Source organism: Crocodylus porosus, unplaced genomic scaffold (genome assembly GCF_001723895.1).
Source record: "Crocodylus porosus isolate Cpor-Errol unplaced genomic scaffold, CroPor_comp1, whole genome shotgun sequence".
Taxonomy (NCBI): Eukaryota; Metazoa; Chordata; order Crocodylia; family Crocodylidae; genus Crocodylus; species Crocodylus porosus.
Window position 1 is genome coordinate 12,894,562 of NW_017728947.1, and position 18,969 is coordinate 12,913,530.

The following is an 18,969-nucleotide window of genomic DNA, read 5'->3' on the forward strand; positions in this document are numbered from 1 at the left end:
GACAGCATCAGTGTCAGTCAGTCATCGGGGGGTGGGCACTGGTCCTGTCGGAAGGGGGGCGGGGATGTGCACCCCCATGCATCCCCTTCCAGTTGTTGAAAAGAACCACTTTCACCTAACTAATGAAACAGAGTCTTAAGTGTCCTGTGATCTCTTTAGAAAAGTTTGAATCTCCAGATGAGTCTCAATTTCACAGCATCAGGAAACTGAGTGCCAACGCACTGAACCAGAACACTAGAGGCTAGCAGGAGTTACAGACAACAATGCTAACATCAGGGTTATTTTAGATTAGAGTACTTCAAAATCAATTTTGGATTCAAACTTTTAAATGCACTCTCCAGAGCACAGCGAAAGAATCTGCACTCAGTGGATATTTTCAAGGCTAATTTTGTAAGCTTCGGTGGAACTCAATTCTTATCTAAGGAAAGGATGCAACTAACCTTTGTGACTGAAGTACTGAGGCTGGGTCACACAGAAAATTATGCAGACGCCATCAATCCTAAAAAGGCACAATATACTTAAGGCGTTGCTCATTAAAATCAGACACAGAAAGGCACTGCAAGTATTTTTGGAAGCTTGTCTTAATGGAACGTAAATGCTGCCAAGACTATTAAAATCACATTGTCACCTTTACTCACGTAGGGAAGTACCTTACTCCATAAGCAACACCCATTTTACTCACAGAATAAAGGAAATGCTTCTCTTGATCTAGGGAAGCTAAATCCATCCCTGAGCGAAGTATTCTTACTGTCCGAAGACAGACAGACTGTGGAAATTTAGCTGCAAGACTAACAATTCTGTAAAATTAAACATAGATCCGAAGTTCTACAGAAAAGCAGTTATTGTTATGGAGGGAAGGGAATTTGTAAGACACAGATGGGGAACTAAGGTCAAAGTTCAACCTTAAAGCAATTAAGATGGGTAAATTTGCTCTGCAACTTGACACAAGTTTGCTTTGCATTCAGAACTTTTCACCAGCATTAAGCATCTTAACTTGTGTATAGAGAGATTATAATTAAAACCTGTCAGGCCTAAATTAGTCATTCATAAAAGGTTCACTAGAAAGCTTTTAAACCAGACTAAATGTTTCTATTAAAATGGAAGAAAGAAAGAAAGAAAGAAATCAGCTGTTTTCAGCTGCAATAGTTTTTCTTAACTAGATAGCTGGAGAGATTAGACAAGTTTAAAATCAAAGTTCTGTGAATATCTGAAGCCACTTAAAGGTAAAGAGTGTGGCAATTAGAAAAAACCTTTTAAAAACATTTAACAGCCTACAATCCTTTGGATGAACATAAGCACTCCAGAAATCCTATAAAAAGATCCTAAATTCCCTTCAGAATTTAGAGCACTCCCTGAAGTGCTCTATTATGCTCCCCTGGGATAGGTGGAATTATGTCAATCTGCAACAAGAAGCTGGACAGTTACCATGAGAAGCCTCTAGCTAGCTTTCTAGCTAGCTGAAATAGGCTACAGTGCATACCCTATACTGGCTACTCAGGTTAATTTCAATGTCCTCCTATTACCCACACTTTCCTCATGAATTAAAAAGACATGCAAAAAGAAATAACCTTGTTCTTTCAGAAAGAGAAAAAAACCTATCCACCAAATGTCAAATAGCACCACAAACTAATCAGAAAATGTCTCTCAAAAAAACCTAAACAAACAAACAAAATCCCTGCAAAACCCAGCCACAGAAATTTTGAGCATTTCAAGTTCATGGATTATAACCAGGTTTGGGAAAACAAGTGTCATTCCAAGGACAGGGCTGATGCAAAGTCCAGTTTACTACTTCCAAGTCATGATGGGCCAGGGACAGACATTACACAAACTGGTTTAAGTGATCAGAAACTGGTTTAAACCTGTAACACAGCGTAAGTTCAGTGCACATAAACCAGTCTCAACATTCCAACATGGTTGAATGTAGTATCAGACTTACTTGATTTGGGTCAAGCCATTTTATGCAATGTCTTACCCCCCTTCCTGGTTTAAGTTAAACCAGAGTCTCCCAGCACCCCAGATGCTTTGCAGCCCTGGGCAGGGCTGTCTGCTCCAGAGAACAGGGCTGGCCCCTCCCCTCTGCTTCCTAGCCTGAGCTCTGGCAGAGACAGCAGGGTCTGCCTGGCTTCCCCCTGCCCCACCCCACCCTCACTATTCACACCCCTCTCAGCTCAGCTCTGTGGAATCCTCAGCCCCGAGGGAATGTCTTTGCAGTTGCAAACTTGTTCAACCTAGCCAGGTTAGCCTGACCTCCAAAGATTGAACCATTTTAAGCTCAAGCTTTTTGAATATCTGTCCCTAGCTACGAACTTTCTTCCCCATCCACTTGAATAAAATAAATTTAATGCTTGGCAAATGCACATTTATTGGACACAACTAATGCAAAAGTGATCATGGTTCTCCTGCACTGCTCTTCAATTGTGACAATTCTTTCTTCCTGATTTTGGAGATCGAGAAGACAATTCAAGGTCTTAACAGGTAATAAGTTACCACATTTTTGAACTACAGACAAAATGGTTACATGGTGGGGCAACAAGTTTTGAACTACCTCACATTACACCCATGACTAGCTGCTTAAGAGTGTCAATATAAGAACAATTGTGTTTTTTAAAGCTAGGGAATAGATGTCCCTATACAAGACATTCACTGTCAAACAGGCATTTGACTGATTTTTATACAGGAAAAGATGTCAGTAAAGTAGCAAGTTCTTTTTCAATTGTTATCTATTGTGGGACTATTTATTAGGAAAAACAGTTGATCCTAGAATCATATGGTCAGGTAAAAATTTAGTAGCAGCCTCCAGCAGAGAATGACACGAGTGCCATGGGCAAGTGCTGTACAAGTTCCGGTACAGTCAAGTGTGGGGTAGCTCTTTGAAAAAGAAAAAAAGCCTTAACCTGTTCCTGAAAAAAAAAATCAAGCTGTAGCAACTGTGCTCTCCCTAAACGTACCCCACTTATCTACAGCCTACATTTGTTGCTTCACCACGCAAAATATAATCCCCTTTCCAATCCACCTCAGCTCAGTTGCATTCTACATGGTACCTCTTTTCAAAGGAGCGCTTAAATTACCTGCAGCACTGGGATTTAAAAAAAATTACTCTAAAGCAAGCTGGAACCTGCTAAGGCAACTGCTTATGAAGAATAATTTGTTACTTTAAAAAAATGCAGCAACAAGTCTGCCAACCACATTTTAGGTGTTAAATTAAGATGCCTACACTCTCATTATTTCACTTCAATCTCAACACTATCACAATTGTCCCTGTTTCTAGTTTGCATTGATGAGTACCCAGAGAGGAAACAAATCTCTGCTCTTTATCCACTAGAACAACAGATTTAAAATCATAATCTTCAAATTTAAGGAAGTTTTTGCCTTTTTGTTTGGGGGGGGGGGGGCAAGAGGGATCGACTAGAACGCCACGTAGTTACATTTTAGTCTCTATGCAACACCACTGTTTTGAGAAGTAGAAACGGTGAAAATAAGGACTTGAAATCTGTTCCTCTAATTTCAAGGAAGCTAAAGTCAAAATGTTCAAAGTCTACTTTTTGCAGAAGGTACTGGAAATTTTGCAGGAATTCAGTGCGTGTTCTACGCTTTGGCAAACATAAGAACCTTTTAAATCACTGTTGTGTGCAGCAAATTCTATGCTAATCCATACACCCCAATTCAGCCTGAAACCCAAATCAGAGTTTAAATATTGCCTGGATCTCAGGCCACAGGCTTTTCAGTCCAAGCATAATGAGCAATGTCTGCTGAGCTGTGGTAGCTCACAATGTAAAATGCATCCTAGAATGGGAAGTCAGGAAAGACTATGTTTATTCTCAGCTCTGCCACTGACCCACTGTGCAGTTTTGGGCAAGTCACTTCAGCTCAGTGTTTTTCTTTTCATCCACTCCCCCGACTACTCAATTACAAACTTCTGTGGAATGCACATTTATAGAAGTAGAGTGTAGTTCTTGTTGAACTTCAAAGTCGTCCTGAGCCTCTCTCTCTTCCAGAGTCTGATCAGGCAAATTCAGTTAGTAGTAAGTTCACTTCTCCTGCTTAGTAAATGGCATCAACTTTGTATTTTCACTGCCCTAGGCTCTTCTAAAGTCTCAGCTTCTACCAAGATTCCCAGAAGGTCAAGTATCACTCTCTCAAGTGTTTTTTTCCTCATGAAACCTGATAAAAGGCAGTCTTCAGAGAGAAGCATCTGTACTAGCAAAGCAGCTTCTCCCCTTTCAAGGAATTTGTCTTAAATACCCATAACAGGGACCCTGCTAGCCTTACAAGTACACTACTTCTATTAAAGTAGCTCCAATACTAGAGTTTCAGACATATCCTGCAAAACATGGGGGTGGGGGAGAGAAGGGAAGGGGGATGTTGGACTAAATTGGTCTTGCTCATTACTCTAGCCCACAGGCCAAACCCAGCCTATAAGGCTGTCATCTAGCCCATGGGGCTTTTCATGGGTCTGGTAGTTTGGCAGCAGAGGACCAGCGGCAACAGGAAGCCAATAACACGTCTGGGTGGATCCGGGACAGGGGGAGGGGGTGCTGCTGTACCCCACTTTTGATTAAATAATGTTGGCATGGAAGATGCCCATGTGTGATTTCTTTTATTGTGGAGAAGCTGCTGCACATTAGTTTCTATATGGCTCTTGACAGAACAGTACCTTGGTCCAACGGCAAGGAGACCAGGACAACTGGGGATTTCATTCTGCTGCAGCGTTCATCCACCTTTGCAGCTGTTGAGATTCTAACATCTTCCTCTGCCTGTTCCACCACTGAGGACTTGCAGACCCATACCTAGGGGCCAGGCAGGCTTATTGATTTGATTACTCGATTAAAACCAACTGCCTGGCAGCGGTAGCAGCATTTCTACTCTGGCAGCAGTGAGGAAGTGGCTTGACTTCACAGCTCATTATGATCTACCCAATTCCTTCTAAATTATTCATTCCACAGGTGTTAACAACCCTTTCTGGTGTTAACAACCCTTTCTGTTTTTTAGTGGTCTTGATGTTCCACTAATTAAGCTTATCTTTTTTTCTGCCATCCAGTAGTAGCTCCTGGTAATGGAGAGCTCCTATTTCACAAGCCCTGCAGACCGTTTTTCTCTCTCTAGGTAGAAGTGTTAACTCAGGTGAATATTAACTTGGGCGTGGAAATAATTTTCAGTGAAGCACTGAACGTACAGTCAGGATGCTGAAGAGGGCTAGATTTAGTCTATGAATCTGAAGGTGTACATTTAATTCTAATGATTAGAGGACTAACAAAACATCTTTTGATTTATTTTGGCCTTGTTTGTTGTGATGTAACAGGTGATTTAGCAAAAACAAACAAAACTTTATTGGAATGTGCATTAATTTGCTTCATTCATAAACTGAACAACACCAGCCCTAGATCCCTGGCATAGTAATAAAAATTATAGTTTCTTTTGGCCCATAGAAATTATATATTGTGTAATACATGAGGGTATCTGCACCAGCAAAACTCTCATAGGGCAGAATTTCACATATGGACAGAATTATCAAGCAGGCACTTACGTTACTCCCTACATAACCCAGTTATTCTTCCCCTTCAAAATACATTTGGAAATAAAGCCTTTCACAAACCGTTTCATGGGTTTCCATTTCGGGTAAGGACAGTTAACCCTTACTATATTAGTTGACTTGAAAAAATCTTGATCTCAAAACTAAACTTGTTAGTTACTTGTGAGTTTACCCAAGCTCAGGAATCTATAAACTACAGGTTGTGGCCAAAATAACTCTTCTGAAAGCAAGCTCTTCATCAAGGCTCTCTGCCTTTAGATCTAGATCAGGTGAAATTCATAGTTCTGCAGAGTTGGGTTCACCTGGTGCCAGTTACGAGTTTCCCTAATAAATTTTCAGATGATACCAAGTTGTGGGGACAAGTGGGTACATCAGAGGACAAAAGTCAAGGATTCAGGAAGACCTTTACAGGCTGGTTCTACAGACTAAACAAAACCACATGTTCAATGGGGACAAATACCAAGTCCTTCACTTGGGTAGGAAGAACCCTTACCATATCTATTCAATGGGTGGTGGTCCACTGGCTGGCACTGCATCCGAAAGGGACCCAAGGGTATCAATTGAGCAGAGGATGAATCCAAGCCCTCCAGCATGATGAAGTCACCAATAGCGCAAATGGAACCATGGCGTGCATGAGCAGGTGTGTTGCCAACAGATCTAGAGGTGTTCCTCCCCATGTATTCAGCATTAGTGAAGCCTCAGCTGAAGAACTGTGTCCAATTCTGGCCACCGCACTTCAAGGAGTATTTGGACAAGCTTGAAAGGATGCAAAAGGCCCACCTGCATGATCAAAGGCCTGGGGGACAAGCCCTATGAGGAGAGACTTTGGGATCTGGGTTTGTTCAGCCTGAGCAAAAAGAGGCTGAGAGGTGACTTGATATCCACCAACAAATGTGTCAAGGGAAAAACACCAGCATTTAGGAGAACAACTTTTCAGAAAAGACCCCCTCAGGGAAGACACAGACCAACAGACGCAAGCTAGTAGAAGAAAAGCTTCAGCTGGACATGAGGAAAAACTTCTTTTTCATCCACATAACTAGAATCTGGAACACTTCCAGCAGAGCTGGTGCAGTCACCATCTCTGGTGGTCTTTAAGAAGAGGCTGGATAAATACCTCATTGAGCTTGTTTGAGCCCTCCTGCCCATGGCAGGAGACTGGACTTTACGATCTTATAGGTCCCTCCCAGCCCTTCTTTTGATGATTAATAAGTACCCCTTTGTAACAATAGAGGGTCTTTATCTGCAGTGGATCCTAGGTTCCCCAAAATGCTAGCTCTCTTACAAAGGGTTTTTCCAGGGGATTCTTCACAGAATGCTGGTAGCCAACCACCACCTCAAAGTTTACTGGCAAGAACTCCCAATTCTGCTCTTTGAAAGCATCTTCTATCAGTCAAAGGAATCCTATCTGCTGCAAGGCAGTCTCCCTTATTGACACAGAAGAGCAATGCAGAGGCACCACTCTTTCTAAAGACGATTAGAAGAAACTTTCATGTCATGGTATAGCAGAAGACTCTTCAAGAGGTGGTTCCATGTGTTCCTGCTCTTGCTCCATTTCCCCTTTCTGCTGCCAATTTGATTCTGCCCGCTGCTTCCTTGGAGGGTTTCCAACTCCCATCTTCCCTAGTTTTGGTTGGTTCTCAAATCTTCTCTCTCTATTTATAAACAGATCTGAAGATAGTTTGTCAGGTTATTCTCACAACTTAGTGTCTGCTGAAACGACACCTCTGATAGTTGCTTCCCCTCACTTCTCAAGAGACACGGCACTCTTCTGATCATAGTCCAAAAAAATAATGGTGACAGGGGAGGAAGAGAGGATAAAGGTAGGCAACACATGACTACATCTCTTAAAAACTTATGGAGGGCCTATTCCTAATTAGACAGATTTAGAGGGCACCAAAGGGCAAAATGTAGACCTTATATGAGAAAAATATAAGGTAAAGTGGACCCAAATAAGAGCTTGTGATCCAGAAACAATTCTCCAAAGGCAGTTTAATTCAAACATATTCACTATACTGAACTACACACTTTCCTTGGATTTTTGTTTGTTTTTTCAAAAACAAAAGACAACCCCTCCCCCCTACCCAAACTTGTTCATCAGGATCTGGGGGAATGTCTGTTCACCAGAGCACCCCAAGGGATGACAAGGTTGAATGGTCACAAACTCCTCCATGACTGTTTCAGGCTGGACACAAGGAAGAACTTCTTTACTGTCCGAGCCCCCAAGGTTTGGAATAGACTACCGCCAAAGGTGGTTCAAGGGCCTACCTTGAACGCCTTCAAGAGACGTTTGGATATTTATCTTGCTGGGATCCTATGATCCCTGCTGACTTCCTGCCTCTAGGGCAAGGGGCTGGACTCAATGATCCTCCAGGGTCCCTTCCAGCCCTAGTGTCTATGAATCTATGACTTACTAAAATTGAGACTGAATTTTTGGTATGAAGAGTTTTAACAAATTTCTTGGTTTGAAAGAAAAGCAAGGAAGATGCTTCCCCCTCCAGTCTACAAATGTGTCACCAGATCTTCTGCCCATAAAAGCAAATAGTTCTCATACAGAAATGGCCGGCAGAGAACAATACTCCCTCTCTCTGTTGAGACAATTAGTTCCAATAGACTTCTACTTAAATGTGTCACCAATGTTGCTCTCCTCCCTCCCCCCCCCTCCCCAGTCAGTTTGACATGCTGCTTTTGGATCCTATAAAACCGATGCCAATCATTTTTCAACTTCATTGGTTTATGGACATTGCACTTTGGCAGAGAAGGTCCATATCTGGATACAGGACTTTGTTTTATATTTTGGAGGAATAAAAGCCTTCAGGAACAGCAGCAGGAGTCACTTTGCACAGAGAGACATTACATTTAAAGGGATAATGTTTTCAATTAATGGCATCTTAATAGATATGTCCAAATTTATAAGCATCAGATTTAACAGGGGTATGAAAGGACTCAAGGCCTCCTTTTCTCACTACAAAAGTAATGTAAGAGATCCCAACAATGTTGTTGACTGCATGGTTCAAAACAAGCCCCGTAACCTAGAAGAGAAGTTTTCAACCTTTTTCTTCCTGAACCCCACTCTGGCATGCTATAAAAAAAAACCTCCATGGCCCACTTGTGCTACAACAACTGCATGGCCCCAGAGGCAGCAGCCAGGGTTCAGCAGTGGGGAGCCCCAGGCCCCACTCACCTGAGCAGCAGCTGCACACCTGCCCACCCACAGCACCACCCAGAAGCTGGAGACTGTGGGGCCAAATGGGGTGTTCCTGCCCCAGGGAGCTGAGGTGCCCCCCTCCATAGCAAGCTGGGCAGACACCCTGAAGTCTGCTCGTGACCCCCAGGTAGGGAACTGCTGACCTAGAAGAAACATGTTTAATATCAGGACTCCTTTTCAAAAAAGCTGTAGGGAAAATATGGAGTCTCCCAATATACAGATAAAAATGTTTGCAATGGCAGTATCGCCAGTCTCCCTCTCAACAGTCTACCATATCAGGAAACAGTAACAGATCTTGATCATATCCTCCCATGGATTATTAGGAAAACCTAATGGGGCAGAACTTTATTCATTTTCCCAGAAACCCACTGTACAGAGTCTTAAAAACACTCATTACTTTGCAAGCAAAGTATGTATTGTGTTGCAGGATTTTTGATTCTTTGATGCATCAGTAACATTCAAAAAACAATAAAAGAATAAGCATGCATTTCTGTTGCACTAGCAAAAAAACATTTCTTTGCAACCAAAAACAAACAAAAAAACCCATGGAAAATAGATAAGTGACAAAATGTATGTTACTTAAATGCTAGTAAATTTTTAAATACTCAGGGATATAAGTCTATAGTTTGCAGGGCCATGGTGCACACATGGTAAAAACCAACTGCCTACTTCGTAAAAAAGCTTTTACCAACATGATAAAAACTGATGCATCCAATTTTATCACTTGTTTGGACAATAAGAAGGAATGCTGAGAGATCCAAAACTAACTCATTCAAGACACCTCTGACACCAAGTCAACTATTTATAAACACAAGGACAATGAGACTATAGTTGCTCTGGTAATATCTGAATAGACTATGAGAATATTGGCACTATTTTAGTCCTGGAAGTTCCAAAGTGCACTCAAGCGTGTGTGCATGTGCACATGCAATTACACTTGTGCTCTTTTAGTCTTGGTAAAGAGAAGATGGGTGGGGTGGGGGAAGAGAGGAAAGCCATGGTACAAAAAATAGGTCTTATACAATTCTCAAGAGTACAGTATCTTTTCTGTGGCAATAATTACAAAAGAAAGGATAAAGTGTGGCAAAAAAAAAAAAAAAAAAAAGAGGGTGAGTTGCTACAAGTTGATTTTTTGAATGAGTGGTTTCTTTGTCTTTTTTGTTTTGTTTTGTTTTGATTTCTTCCATGCCACCTCCAAAAATTCTTCACGTAAGCTTTAGAACAGCTACCCTGAATTGCTAAGCAAGCAGTCAATATACTCCCACAAAGCCCTCACCAGGCAGCTCGGAAGAGAGATAGGTTCTAAATTAAATTAAACTGGAAAGCCTCTGTGGATAGGAATAGGACTTGTAACATTCTAGTTATCACTGAATTATGAACTACAGGTTATAAAATGAAGTGAAGAGTTTGGAACATTTAACATGTTAAAATTCAAGGAACGCTCCCAATCACAATTTAGGTCTCCTCTTGTACATTCTTGTGGATGCTCACGAGTCTTGCGGATTCCATATGCATCTTTTCACCTTTCCCCTTTATGCATATAGCATAACCTCTCGCTTGCCAACAAATCTGATCACGCATACATAAAAATAAAGCCTCTCTTATCCTTATTCCTTTTGGAAAGAGCACCTGTAGCCTTGGTTTAATAGAAACTTGACCATAGTTTAAGATTTTTCCCCATCACTGTTACACTACATTAAGCCTCCTTGGGTAGGTACAGACATTACACGTAAACTAGTTCAAGTGATCGGAAACTGGTTTAAACCAGTAACAGAACAGACAATTTAGTGTGCATAAACCAGTTTCAAAATGGCCAAAAGTGGTTTAAGATAAAACCTGGTTGAATGTAAACTTCACATTTGGCTCAAACCAGTTTGTGCATTGTATGTCCCAGCCCTCTTGCTGGTTTACGTTAAGTTAAACCAGGCCCCCCAGCATCCTGGCATGCTCTCTGGGCTGGGCTCTCTGCTCCAGTACAGCCAGGATGGCCCCACCACTCTGCAAGATCCCATTCCAGGGAGGCGCACTGCAGCGAGGCAAGGGAAGTCTGGCCCCCGATGCTGCCATGTGCTGCTTGCCACAGCTCTGCCCACTCGGCAGCAGGGGCCCCTACTGCCAGACATTATGACAGGCTGCTGTCCCCACCAAGGGCCCTGCCCCACCCTGCTGCAGTGGCCTGGAGGCACAGCCAGCCTGTAGGGCCTCTTGGGGTGGACAGGGATGGGATTATTCCCCCTCCCTCCAACATCTTGTGGAAGGGACAGCAGGGGCCTATTCCACCACAGGGAGCAAGCAAGTGACGATGGGGGGGGGCGCCGCATGTCTGTTCTGTTGCAAACCAGTTCACCCTCCACAGGTTAGACAAACCCACAAAGGTTGAATCAGTTCAGGCTCTGGCTTTTTGAATGTCTGTCCCTAGCCCTTCTCACTCATTTCTCGCTCTCAGGGGCTTCACTCTCCAAATGAAACAAATGCAGGGGGCAACCCATCTATCTAATTCTGCAAGTCAGCAAGATAGTTTTTCCACTAGTCACACTGGTCAAAGGGTTCACAGTACCAGCAACTTCAAGTGTCTTGTAAATTTGGAGGGGGAGGGGGGGGCAAATTCCACAAATCCCACTGATATCAACTGGAGCGGCAGATAATCCATATCTGAAAAATCAGACCACTGATTTGACAAAATATGGTTTTAGAAGACTGACTCAAAGCACTCTAAATTGTGAACACTTTGACCACTTCTTTATGTGCTTGCCCTGCCAACTCCACAATCATTTTATAATCCCTAGCAAAGAGCCTGACTATCAATAAATCCCCACTTTCGATTAAAGGATGGAATTAGGAGCCAGCAAGTCCTGCTTCTGCCACTGACTTAGGTTAGCCAGAACATGTGGCATATCCATTTGTCCATTGGTAACATGGGAACAACAATACTTGGCTACCTCCCAGGATGTGGTGTTGTGCTGTCTAGCTCTTTGAAAGCATTAAGTAAAGGGACTTAGGTGGGTAAACCTAGTATTTGAGCAAGGACCACTGAGTTGCAGAGAATACATTTTTAAACTCACTCAAGGAATTGTGTAACATGATTAAAATGTTCCCCCAGTAACTCCACCAGGAACACAGATCTAAATTTTAGCAAAACACACTATTGTCTGAAAAAGAAGTGACAAATATTAGTGGTGAAAAGGCAGTTTCTTTCCTTTTAAGTGATGGAAAGGTAATTTGCATCATAATTACAACCAAGGCTATGTAACGTTACTTTTAGTTAAAACAGTAAACTACTATAATAAAAATGTACCTGGGGAATATTTAGAGAAAGCACTAATGATTTCTTCCCTAGTGGTTAATAAATTCACTTCCAGATCAATTTGTTCATGATAGAAACTTGAGAGCATAAACAGTTACACAAGCACATTAGAGTGTGTCTTTCTCAGTATAAATGATTTATTGCAATGATTAGCAGCACATAAACAATTTAAAATACAACTCTAATTAGTTTTTTGGAAGAAAAGGAGAAAAACCTTCCTGACTCTCTTTTCACATTATGTTTTACTTTTCTAAGTGTGTACTTTTTAATTAAATCCAAATGTCACAATAAATTTAAAGTGTTTTATTACCACTCTGGCTAACTAAGCCATTCATGCAAACACCCATTATATTAAACCAGATGCAGAACTGAAAATGGTTGGGGAAAAGAAGGAGGAAGAAGAAGAAAAGGTAGGCAATCATTTCTATATTTGACAAAGATTTGCACAAAAAGGTTCAAATACAATAAGATTTTTGGCAAGCACTTTCAATCTTAGCCAGAGAAGCTGGTCACCCAATTGCTGTTTAATGCCATTTCCAACTTGAAAGCTCCCAGATCCATTAACCTTTCCCATTTGGAGGCAGAACTGAAAATGGGATAAAGGGGGACAAATTAACTGTGTGGAATTTTACTACAACTTTCTACAGCAAGTCAAAAGAAAAAGGTGGGGGCAAAAGAGGAGGAGAAAGGGGCTTTGCTATTTATTTTGCAGCATTTAAAAAAAATGCTTTAAGCTCTCTCTCAAGAAGGCTGGCAGCAAGTCACTTTAAATTGCGAAGACATCTGGAAACTGGTCTTCACAAAGCACCATGCTACATTAAGAACATTTTACCTGCCTTTTGTAATACACGGCAGCTTTGGGGCTCGATACCAAGGGCCTGCCTACAAAGGTCATACAGCATCTACGTACTTGGAGTAGAGAGAATGGGTCCTTACCTGTCCAAAGCACCTGGCAGAAGACAGCAGCAATGGAGTTCTGTACAACTTTATTCCTTGGTCAATGTTTTCAGAAGGGCTCTGTTCCCACAAAGGGGTGTCATGGTGCAGGTTTCCAAGTAAGCCCAGCTCTAATCGAGTAACTAAAACAGGCAACCATATTCTCAGCATGTCAGGTATCAAGCTCTTGAAAATGCTGGCCTTAAGTATCATGAGGGAAGCTGAAAATAAAACAAATTTGAGTCTCCGTTCCCCTTCTCCCCCCATTTTGGTTTTGTTTTCCTAAAGGTGCCTGGGTAAGAGTGCCTGCAATGAAGGTCACTCTTTCAAATGCACTGTACTGAGTGGAGGGAAGGAACCTGGCCCCATATCTCCAACAGCAGAGATGGATCCAGAACCATAATCATTTATGTGCTAGTGCTCAGCGGTTTGGCCTAAGGAGGAAGAGATTTAACACTGTTCAAACAAGAGCCCCTTGTTAAAGAAAGCATCTACAGTTATTAAAAATGTGTTAAAGAAAATGGGAACTGCACAGATAAAGCTTTTGACCTTGCTGTTCAGCATGCTCTTGAACATTTTAGCATAATTTATCTAAATTAAAAAACCCAAACACCAAATTTTAAAATGGCACCAAGAGCCCATTTTTTTCAAAAGCATGATTAAGAGACAGGTCAGGGGTTGTAAATTAGTAATTACTACTACAATTAACCAAAATCAGACAGACATATAAATTGTGCATGTTACTGCACTTCACATCAAAAAAAGCAAATGCAGGCTTTTGCTTCTCTATTCCAGTCGCAAGTTGAAGAACCACTGGTATAATTAACCTTCGCCACAGAAATGGACCTGCCATTTTAAGTTTGTAGCACTTGTTTCTAGAGGGAAATCTGCTGCTGGTTAATATCTGCAGCTATTAAGTTATATTCTTTACTGATGTTTGAATTCTCTAGTAACCAGTATTTTGATTTTCCTCTGGTCTAACATCTTCGTGCATCTGTCATAGTGATATGTTTGCCCTCAATCTCTTATTTTAATAGTGCTAAAAGGGAAAAAAGAAAAGAAAAGAAAAGAAAGAAAAGGACAAGAAAGGCCAACTTCTGAATATCCTTGTATTGAGAGGAGGTCATTTGCCAAAAATGCCACCTGCTAGAGTCCATATTGTTTGTGTGTAAAAGCCTATTGAGAAGTGCCAAGGACAGAATACAAAGGATTTCAAAAACAGACTACTTAACACTGGATGGAGACAGATATACTCTGTATGCAACTAACATCTTTCAGATGGTTTTCCCCTAGATTTTGGGGGCAGAAAATAATTTAACAATTAACACTTTGTTCTCGCTTCAAATCTCTGAACTGTTCTTTGTGATCTTCCTTGGAAGAACTTTAAAAGAGCGCAGTAGGAAACGATAGACTCACTAGTGGTTGAACTATAACTAAAATATTTTTTCCCCTTGGCCTAGCCTCAAAGCTAGCACCTTCCATAAGTTTGGGGAGGCAGTCTAGGTCCAAATCTTGTTTAAATATCCCCAGTTCTGCTCAGCCACCTAATTTCTTCTGTTGATTATTTGTACATAAAAGTTATGAACATTTGTGGTAAAGTGAGTGTTTGAAAGGGCTGGAAAGCAGAACTCTCCCAAGCTGAAGAAAATCCATTTGTTTCCCTTAAATTTACAAGTGTATTAAAAGCATTTGCCATAGTAGTGCAGATTAAGGAGCAGGAGTCATTGGCATTACAGTAGCTTATTACTGACACAGCAAGGCCACACATCAAACACTCTTAAATGGGTCTAATCACTTAAAAAAAGGTATGCTGCAAACAAACATGGAAAGGCCAAGCTAAACGATACAAGAATGCAGGAATTTTATTTATTCAAAAATAGAGAGAGAGAGGAATAAATATTGCTGTTCTTTGAAAAGACAATTGTCATGGGATCATGCAGAGTTCTCAAGAGAATAGGGAGGGCAAACAATACAAAGCTGCACATCCTCCTCCAGTGTGAGAAGCTGCAAGATCCTCTCCATAAAGCCAAGGCTCTAAAGCTCCAGAGCTGTTTCTTTTTAAAATACAGTTTACTGGCAAACCATACTATTAAGGGCAGTCACAGGTTTTGGCTGCTCAAAGACAACTTTGGTTGAGATGCATAGAAGTGTCCTTTTGTTCATTTCTTCCTTTTCTTTACATCAAATCCTCTCTCTCAAATTGCGATCACGCAGGCAGACTAAATCGGTTCTGCTTCTGGCCCGCTAGCACCAGGGTGAGACAGCTAGAATGGCTCCAAACTTGTTGGCCCATGTCTTCAATAGGCTTTTCAATTACATTAGAAATACAATCAGAAGCCATTCGTCCAGTGTTGACATAGAGGAGCCAAGTGCCAGACAAATGCTAGTTCTTGGTCATAGCACCATGGGGTTGTTGAAAGCATTAAGCTATATTTGTCCCCCCCACTTCAGAAATGTACTTTATGCCAAGGAAGAGATGATGTAAAGACAGATGGATGTCCATTAATCTCATTCTCTTTAGGTTTTGTTCCTATGGAAAACATGCAAACAATTACAAATCTAACTAGTGTTTAGCTTTCCTGGGTCTCCTCAGTATAAATGATTATGCATCACTTAAAACAGCTCATTAAACAATTTAAAAGCTTCTTGGCCTTTGGACTGGTTGAAGTTACTTTTCCCTGCTTGTTTTAAAACTTGCAACCCCAGGGCCAGAATATAAATTTACTTTCATCTACTTCAATTATTTACACCAGTGATACGTCTGGAGTACAGAGGAAATTAATGGTATGTCCTCCCCTCCCACCCATTTCCTTTTTCATCTGGTAACCATGAAGAAAAGGGACATAATGCAAGTACTTCTACACACACTCCATCCTAATTAGAGAGTCTTGTTTATATTATATTTCTATTTTCAAGGGGTACTCCCTGGCTTCCTTACACATCTTTGAGCTGCATTTTAAAACATCATGGTTAACAGATCTTCCAGCACAGTGAGTTTCTTTTAGTTCTCCTGGTGGTCTTCCAGTTTTTACGTTTGCTTGAGGGAAACACCATTGATTGAAATACACTGTAAAATGTACCAAATTCAGCACAGTGTGGAAGCACATGGTGTACATTAAAAACAAATTACATGTTGGTACTAGAAACCTGGCTAGATTAGCATTTGGTACACATCTAGTGTGAAATATTCTGTCCAAATCAACTTGAGCTCAAGTGTTCAGAAGTAGCAGGACCCAGTGCACTGACACAGAGCTTGGGAGACTAGGGCTCTATTCCTAGCTCAGCCATGCTTCTGTTGCTACTCCAAATCCTTTGTTAAGTTAGTCTATATAAAAACTTAATTTCTTTTGGGCAAGGGACAGTTTCGTATTAAATGTACACACAGCTCCAAGGACACTGGAGCTACAACCTTGATTTGGGTCTCCAGGCACTATAGTAATACAACATTATGTCCCGATTTTTCCACATAACGGAAATAGTTTACTTTAGGACATAAAGGCTATGTCCAGATGTGCATTGACATTTGGTTCGCTGAGGACAACTAGAGGCCAGCAGCTGGCCCCAGCAGCCTTACCTGGGAGTCCTGGGGCTGCAGCAGCAGCAGCAATTCCACCACACAGAGTCTACCTAGCACTGGAGTGCTGCTTCTGCTGGCCAGGTCCAGTTTTCAGCAGCGCACATTGCCACTGTGTGCACCGCTCCATGTGTGCCAGGGAACAAGCCCCCCCAAAACAAACAAACAAACAAAAACCCCTCTGTGCTGCTCCCCTGCAGTGCGGAAAACAACAGGACATGCAGTATGTAGCGTTGCAGACATGTCTGAGGCACCACATATTGCACAGCCACGCTCATCTGGACCCAGCCAAAAAGTGCCTTTAAAAACAAAAGAACAAAACAAAACAGAACCCCCCCAAAAAACAGACCCCAAATAGCTATTTTTCAAAGTCTATCAAATAGTTACGACTATTACTACACTGGGTAGAATGTCCCTGACAGAGCAAAGACAGCTATATAGTAGTTGCTGTCAGCAGTGAACAGAGTTTGCATGAAACAAAGTACACACAGTATTAAGACTGCTTTTTTGCTTAAAGCAAACTGAAAGACTTCAGCTTTTAGTACCATAAACTCTTTCAGATACTCAAGTTGTTCCAAATGCTCAAAGTCATGAAATGCAAGGATCAGGTTGAACACTAACTCTTTTTGCACTTTCATATTAATATTGTCAGCTACAATACACTTTAAATTTGTACAAGGAATTTAAGTACATAATAGTCTTTAGACTTGGCTTCATTTAATAGATATTTGTTGAGACTTAAACAAGCCAAGTTTGAATAAGTGAGATCATTACATTTTAAAATAATTATGAATATTTTATACTTAAATGGAATGAAATGAGACAGCCTGTTGTTCTAAGCCACTTCAGATGTAAACTGATATAAGAAACAACATGGGAGTTTCTTTTCAGACCATTATGGTAGCTGCAAAACTGGCTTGCTTTGTAGATCTTAACAAAAAAAATTAAAGTCAAGTCTGAGAATTGTTTATTTTCTTTTAGTAAGCACTGAAGTGCACAATGATGCTGGGGGGGGGGGGGGGGGGGGAAATCAGGAAAGCAAGCTATCTAAAGGCAGGAACAGGCAAAGTCTGGCCCATGGGCCGGATCCAGCCAGCAGTGGACTCCATTTCCCAGCACCCCCTGCCCATGTGGCTGGGTCTGGTTTGCATGGAGACCCCAGTAGCAGCAACGCTGTGATATGGGGTTTCTGTGGACACTGGCGCCAATAGCACTGACAGGCAGCAGTGGTGCCAGCCTCTTCCTGGTTAGGGGGCTGAGGGCAAGCTGTGTTGCATGTGGGAGTGGGGCAGGCTCAGCTGCCACTGCTTGTGCAGGATGGGCAGCAGTGGCAGTGCTGTTGGGAGGGGTGGCTACAGGAAATTTTGGAGTCACTATAGCCTCCCCACAGCACCACCCCTGCTGGTAGGGCATGCAGCAAGGCACGGACCTGCTCCAGAGCCCCTCTATGGCCCGGGCAGGGATATGCAGGCAGTGGATCATGGCTCTGAACCACACTGTCATCGCTGCAAGAAGCTGGGACACAGCCACGATCTTCTGCCTGCACACCCCTGCCTGGGGCATTCAAACTGCAGACTGCAGCTCTGCCCTGGCTCAATCTTGCTATCACCACCACAAGATCCCAGCTAGGCTCCAGAGTAGCTCTACACCCTGCTGTGCACCCTGCCAGCGCTGCTGGGACTGGTGTCCACAGAAACCCTGGTGCTATCACAGTGCGGCTGTTATTGGGGTCTCCATGGAAGTCAGCCTCAGCCACATGGTCAGGGGCTGCTGGGAAATACGAGTCTGGCCAGCTGACCAAATCTTCTATTTTGCCCACCCCGATCCAAGAATAAGAATATACATATGTGCAAGCTACACTTTCATGAATAAAACAACTAGGAAGAGACTTCAAGAATTCCAGTCCCTCGCTCAAGGCAGGAACATTTGTCTAAATATCCCAGCCACATGTCCATCTAACCTCCACTTAAAAACTTCCAAAAAACGGGAATTCTACCACCTCTGTAGATAATCTGTTCCAGTACTTATATACCATCTCAGTCAGAAGAGTCTTCCTAATATCCACCCTAAATTTCCCCATTGCAATTTAAGCCCTTTACTACTTCTCGTCCCCTGTCAATACAGATACGTTAAGACAGTCTCAAGAGGGATTAACTTGGTGAAGGTTTCAGTTTTATGTTTGGTTAGAAAAAGTTTATCTTTTTCCTCATGGGCATCACCAAAATAGAGATTACACCACTGTTAAGGACTTGAATGCATCTAAGGAACTGGCTAAACAAGACAGCAAGCCAGGTATTCCAAGCATAAATGCTGAACTAAAAAAAAGACAAGAACAGAAAGTAAGAGTGGCATCAGTGTTGGAATAAGATATGCATTTCAGGGTATAGGTTGTAGCTGTGTTGGTCTAAGGACATAGGCAG

The 18,969-nt window shown here is 41.9% G+C and overlaps 1 protein-coding gene across 3 annotated transcripts in view; it reads right to left on the reverse strand.

Annotated features, from left to right (window-relative positions):
• LMO1 (LIM domain only 1) overlaps positions 1-18,969 on the reverse strand; it is an 84,072-nt gene that overhangs the window by 42,730 nt on the left and 22,373 nt on the right. Inside the window, exon 2 of one of the 3 annotated variants that reach the window (XM_019551967.1) lies at positions 441-499. The exons of the other annotated variants lie outside the window; for them this stretch is intronic. The gene's annotated coding sequence lies outside the window, so the exon portion shown is untranslated. The remainder of the gene's footprint in view (positions 1-440; positions 500-18,969) is intronic. 3 annotated transcript variants of the gene reach the window in all.